Consider the following 7,282-nt stretch of genomic DNA (forward strand, 5'->3'; position numbering starts at 1 on the left):
TTATTAACAGAGATGAGCACTGTCCCCATGGTCAGACAGGACTAGACAAACTTTTGAAAAAGGAAACCTTTTTAAATACCTAAGTGTAGTTCTTCCATGTGTTTTGTGTACGTGCATTGAACTGGAAGGTGGAGAGATACAGGCATCTACTGAGACTATGGAAATCTCACAGACATTGTATTTCTCGACATGTGAACTGGCTTACTTCTTATGGTAGATATTTCAGTTTCTTTTGCACAGAGGTTGGTATCAGCTGCAAGTGATCACACCTTGAAACATGCTTCTATGACCATCATCACACAACTTTGCATTTAAAATCTGTATTTTTAGTTCAGGGCTTAAAACCTGTAGGCCTTGGCTGGTATCTTGTTAATGGAAAGTGCAGGCTTCAGTCCATTTTATGCTTGCTTATATCTCTTTGTTGCTGCTCTTGTTGGCATTGGTATTCCCTTCTCAATGACCAAAGGGCTCACTCAGAATCTCTGTTGATCTACTGCAGCCCCCCACAGCCATTCAATAACTGTTAGAATGTGTGCCGCAGCTTAGCAGTAAGTTTATGGGGAGTGAGTGAGGGGCCAATTGAAGTCTGTAGTTCCATTTATAAAACTATTACACTGCACTGTGCCATAAAGGATTCTGGCCATTGACTGGAATCCTCTTTGTGACTTACAGACATGTAAGTTCTGCCATGAAAGCACTTGGACAAGCTACTCAATGTGGAACATCACATGCACTTCAAGGTGATAGAAAAGATGTTGCACGTGGAGTGTCATTGTGCATGTAGATACTCACTGTGCTTTGTGTATCAATGTCCAGTGAGTATGGATGCACATACACATTAGATTATCCATTCAGTTACACATGTGGTGCTCTGGTACAGTTGCACAATATTGCCATTCAGCACAAGGGTTGCACAGCACAATTAATGTATAACTCTGCATGTGGACATGTATGCTTTTCTAATTTGATGGAGGATCTTTGTGTGTGTGTGCTAGGAAACAATTTCTGACATCCTGTTTGTCAGCTTTGGTATTGTTGTGTTCCTTCAAGTCATTTCTGACTTATGTTGACCCTAAGACAAACCTATCATGGAGTTTTCTGGGCTGAGAGTGTGTGACTCACTTAAGATCACCCATTGGGTTTCCATAGCTGAGTAGGGAATTGAACCCTGATCGCTAGAGCAGTATCCAATGTTCAAACCACTACATCACACTGGCTTGTTAGTCTGTTAAAATGCCACAGGTTAAATTTAGGACATTGTAACAATTTCATATTCTCATCTGCTATCATAGCACTGTTGCTACAACTACAAAAGACCCTGAAACCCACTCTAAATGTCTACCCATTATCCTGAGCAATAGATGTCTGTGTTGCTGTCATACAGGGCGCTGTGGATCTTGTGGCCATTCTTCTCCTGCCAATAATGACACTGTAAGGAGCAGAAACAGAAGACCTCTGCTAGGACCTGTCAGAGGTCCTCTTCAACTAGCATCACTTGCTGGCAGTAGGGGCTGGTCACATTATTCTGCAGTGCCCCAACTTGCCAGCAGGAAAAACCTCCATCATGCAGGATGGCTAACTGGCTTTTAAAGTAAGAGTCATGGGCTGGATAGAGAGATAAAGCATAGTCAAGATACCATAGCTATGAGTTAGATGTAGGATCTCATCTAGTGTATTTAGGACCACTTGAAAAAACAGTTATCTTTATACTCTTCCACCTTGGTCTATTTTCCAAGCACTTCCTGTGGCATTATTTGTGACATTCAGCAGCTCAAATCACTGACTATAATATACTGGAGTTATTTAACCTAGGCTGCATCTGCACTGAAGAAATAATGCACTTTGATACTGCTTTAACTGTCATGGTTCAGTGTTATGGAATCCTGGAATTTGCAGTTTCATGAGATATTTAGTCTTTTCAGTCAGAGGGCTCTGATGCAGTTAAAGTGGTGTCAGACTGCATTACTTCTGCTGTGCACATGCAGCCTTAGACAACTGAGAATACTGTATATATTCTCATTTACAGAAAGAAATACTTAGTTGTTGTTAAAGCTTGAGTAGCTTGTCTTCTGATCAGAATCATTTACCAGACCACCCAATACTGATTAATTATATTTTTCTACTCAGCACTCACTGCATTCCAAACTGGTTGTGTGAATATAAGAAAAGGAAATTTTCCCACTGTTTCAAAGCATGTTTAAATGACAAACCTGCATTTTGAAATGATTGTAATACACAGGATATGTATAGGTTACAGTTCTAATCCAGGTCTAATCTTTCCCATCTGTGTTTTTTACTATATTAGGTACGCAGGGCCAGTATCAAGTCTAAGCCAAGTGAATTGTTTTTGGAGGGGGAGGGTGCCTTTAATTCTTTTCCCACGTTTCTCAGGATCTGTCATGAAGGAGTCAAACACAAAGGAAGCGTTATTATGAGCAGGCAATCCTTGAACTACTTGAATGCCTGTGGAAGGCACAAACTAGGAGCTGGAATTGGGGGGGGGGGAGGGCTGTCCAAAGCAAAGCTGATCTCCAGTGACAAGGCCTTCATTCTGCAGTTGCATCTCTCTGCTGAAGTCTGAGACCACTGCATGCAGCCTATGAGTTTAAAGCAAATGCAGAATGGCACAATTTCAACAAGAGAGTAATGTCTCCATAAATGATTGAATTATTTGGAAGGGAGAAGTAGAACATTGCAGTTTTCAGTTTCTCAATTTCTGAGAAGCCAGGATAATTATCGTACTTTGGCCATATCATGAGAAGTGAAGACAGAAGGAAAAGAGAAAGACCATATTCCAGATAGATAGATTCAGGGTTCATTCATATATTTGTGTTTTGTAAGGAGACTATGCAAATAATCTCACTCACACATTCCTGATTTGTTGCTCACACTATTTTTTTTTATTGGAACTACATCTATGTGCATCTCTGCAAGTTCTGTTGTTCACATGCATAAGAACTGTGAATAAAGATGGAGTTGATGATACAAATGTAAACACATTCAAGACATGCAGAATTTTATCCTGATTTATTCTGAGTGTATCCACACAATACAAATCTTTCAGGAAATCTCGGGGGGGGGGGTATGAGATAGTTTATCCTAGGTTTTGTGGGTTTGTTTGGCAGCCCCCCCCCCCCAACTTAATCAAATGCATTCAAAATTCATGTGAACAGCCAACAGATTCAACCCACGTTCTTCTGGGATTATTTACACCATCTGAACAATCCCTCAGGGAGGGAAGACATGGCCCTGAGTCTGCAGTACCTAAACAAGGCTTTGATAACAGGGTGACTTGGAAGTCTCTCATCCATGGGGTCACCATGGGTGAAAGTTAACTCAAAGGCAGTTAACAACAAACAATTATTTTCTGTATTTCCTCCTGCCCTAGTTTTTATCACCCTATCTGTACAGACTGAATGCTAATTCAAGACTCAGGGGAGAGACCTGCTGTCTTTTATAGCAGAAATTTAAGTATTGAAGGACAAACTAAATGGGCTGCCCAGTGATCTGTGGTCTGAACTTTTGTTAAATCATGAAAGAAGTCATTGGGGGGGGGGGGGGGCGCTAGGTTAGCATTTCTTCCATCATTTCCAAACTTGTCAAAATTCATGTTTGGGGCTGTAGCTGCCATAATCCACCGCCCAGCAAAGTAACATAGCCATACTCTTTCTTTTTTTTTTTCTTATCACCTTTCATCTTCATTCCCACAGATCTGCTATTTGCCACATGGGAGATTATGGAAGAAAATCAACTCATTTGAAATGTGCTGGAGAAGAGTTCTATGGATATCATGGACTACTAAAAAGAGAAATAAATGAGCCCCAGAGCAAATCCTAGAGGGCTAGCATGGTGTTGTGCTTTGAGCATTAGACTACAGCTCCGGCAACCAGGGTTCAAATCCTCACTCAGCCATGGAAACCCACTGGTCGTCCTTGGGTGATCTCAGCCTCAGAAAATCCTGTGATAGGCTTGCATTAAGATTGCCACAAGTCAGAAACTACTTGAAGGCACACAGCAAGAAATGCAAATCAGCCTGAACTCTTCCTGAAAGGCAAGATGACTAAACTGAGACTGTCAAACTTTGGACATATCATGAGAAGGCATGACTCACTTGAAAACACAGTAATGTTTGGCAAGGTGGATGGCAGTGGCAAAAGAGGTGGGCTGTGCTGCAGATGAATAGACTCAGTCAAGGAAGCCATGGCCCTGGGTTTGCAAGATCTGAGCAGGGTTGTTGATAATAGGGTGGCTTAGAGGTCTCTCATTCATGGGGTCTCCATAAGTCAGTCAATTTGGCAGCAGTACACATGAAGATGAATACAGATATTTTAAATTTCCTACACTTATGGCAAGTAATATTTTGAACTGGTAAACTGCTGGGAATAAAAATTTTAAAAATCACCTTCCCCACTCTTTTTTCCTCACCCTCACAATTGTTTGTTTTTGTTTGTTTTTTAATGGCTAGGGGAGATTGGTAATGAATTGCTGGTGTTGTGTCTGTTTTGACCCTTCACTACTGTTGGAATCCAAAATACAGAACTCTGGCCTGACTGTAGGGATGTAAATCCTGACAATTCATTCTTGACTGGCAACATTTCTCCTTGCTATAAGAAAGTGAGGATTTTTTTTTCCTTCATTGGTTTTAAAATATATATTTATACCTGAAGGATTTTGCACATTTTCATAACTGCTTTCTGTGCTTTTCTATAAAATGGGAAAACCTGAAAAATGTGATAAATGTTGTCTCATTACATGGACTAGGATAGGCTATAGGGTGTTTTGGTTAACTGCCTTCTCCTTTTTGTGCCTCCTGTGCTTATATGCTATGGAGCAAAGTTTTAGCTTTAAGTGGACATGCTTATTTTTTTCCCCTTTTGCACAAAATGAAGAAAACACAATGGGAAAAACCTCCACCTTATATATTACTCTTATAAAGGGGTCAAGACATTTGGAGAAGGGATGAGACAATCTTCAGTAGACCAGCTCAACTAAAATCTCAGCAACGGTAAGGTTTCCCCCCCACATCCCTCACTGGATGTGGAGAGTAATTGTAATACTGCCATTTGAATTTTTAAGAGAGATGCCTTTTGCAGTACACACTGCATCCTGCACTCTTGAAAACAGGCATGGCATTCCTACACACAGTTGTCTTAAAGTGTCCACAGTTTCTTTCCAACATTCCAATACTGAAGAGACACTGGTTTGTTTGTTTGTTTGTTTGTCTGTTTGTCTGTTTTATTACAGATAAAGAAACACATAGATGAAGCAATGCCTTTCCTAATACTTCCCCAGTATACATGACATACTCAGATAAATCCAGTAGTGGCTAGCAGGTTCTGTGTCAGTGGAGCAGTGAATCCATGTCAAAATTTGGTCTGAATTGTAAAGGAGTTGCCATTGGTCTGGACACCATGTCCAGTGATGAATGTTTACAGATGTGGGTTTTGTAGCCTAAAGAAGAGAAGACTAAGAGATGATATGCTGTAGTCAACTGTCTTCAAGTCAGCCTCAATTTATGGTGATCCTATGAATGAGAGACCTTCAAGTCACTCTATTGTCAACAGCCCTGCTCAGGTCTGTCAGATTCAGGGCCGTGGTTTCCTTGATTGAGTCTATCCATCTGCAATGCAGTCTTCAACTCTTCCTAATGCCTTCTGCCTTAGTAAGCATTATTGTCTTTTCTAGTAAGTAATGTCTTCTCATGATATGACCAAAGCATGACAGCCTAAATTTAGTCATTTTTTACTTCTAGGGAGAATTCAGGCTCCGATTGCTTGTACAAAGAAGTGGGATACAAATAATAATAAATAAATAATATATTTTTTTATTTTTATCCCGCTTTTCTGTGACGAGACAATCAAAGAGGCTCACAACACATTAAAATATCCACATTCAATATTATTTATTTATTTATTTATTTATTTAGGTATTTATATCCTGCCCTTCAGCCCTAATGGCTCTCAGGGCGGCTTACATTTATTTTTTTTAACCAGACAGTTCCCTGCCCGCAGGCTTACAATCTAAAAGACACGACACAAAAGGAGAAGGGAATGGTGAGGGGGGAGGGGATCAGGTCCAGCATTCTTCTCTCCCTCTGAGGCCTGGACCAAGGCAGATGGACCGGAGGGAGGGCTCCAATCCCCCCCCCCCTTTAAAACAGGATTAAACATGATACAATTAAAATTGGAGATTAAAATATCTGTTAATATTAATATATTAAGACAATAAAAATATAATGAGGACAGAGTGGTAGGCTAATATATGATGTGAGAGGCGATCATTCTGTGGCCGGACACTTTTATTCAGGAAATGCCTGCTGGAAGAGATCTGTCTTGACAGCTTTTTTAAAGCTGGCAATTTAATGGGTCTCAATTTGATATACCAGAACCACTAGAGTGCAGTACCACCAATTCCTAACTCTCCCAGGCGTTCCAAGAGGACGTCATTGTTTATTGTATTGAAAGCCGCTGAGAGGTCTAGAAGCACCAACAGGGTCACACTTCTTTATTTCATTATTATTATTATTATTATTATTTAAGACATTTATTTGTCTTTTTAGCAATCCACAGTATCCATTGAAGTCTTCTCCAGCACCACATCTGAAATGGATTGACTTTCTTCCTGTTTGTTTTCTTCACTGTCCAGCTTTCACATCCATACATAGTGATGGGAAATACAATGCCAAGGACAATCCTAACTTTAATGTTTAGTGAAATAGCTTTGATCTTCAAGATCTTGTCTAGTTCTTTCATAGCTATTATTAAATATTTGAAAGACATGTAGATGATGAAGCCAACTTGTTTTCAGATTTAAGTGTGTAAGAGTCAAAGCAACGAATTCAAAGTGCAAGAAAAATTATTCTGACTAAATGGAAGAATTTTGCTTCTGTTAGTTTCTGTAGGACTGACAGGATTTCCCTCTCCCCACCTCTAATTCATTGATATATTTTGTCACATATTTCTCCTTCTACACAACTAAGCCGTCAGGCAGAGCAGAATGTGTTCACATGTCTGAACTCACCATAGTTTCTCACGCTGCCTTATCAATGTGGCAAATGAAGCAATTTCATCTCATTATTTCATTTGAATGAGGGCTCATGTGGTGAAACTGAACTCCACAACTAGACTTCAAGCTGATATGATAAAAACCAGCTCTCAACTTGCTCATGTTAACCCAAACTCTCCTCATGTTAACCCAAACCAGCTCCCCTCCCCTCCTTTGGCAAAAGGCCACGTCTCACCAAATGCCTTATGAAAATAAACAGAAGAAGAAGGGAATGGAG

Source organism: Sceloporus occidentalis, unplaced genomic scaffold (assembly GCF_023333645.1).
Source record: "Sceloporus occidentalis isolate IW3139 unplaced genomic scaffold, rSceOcc1.0.p SCAF_4, whole genome shotgun sequence".
Classification (NCBI taxonomy): Eukaryota; Metazoa; Chordata; class Lepidosauria; order Squamata; family Phrynosomatidae; genus Sceloporus; species Sceloporus occidentalis.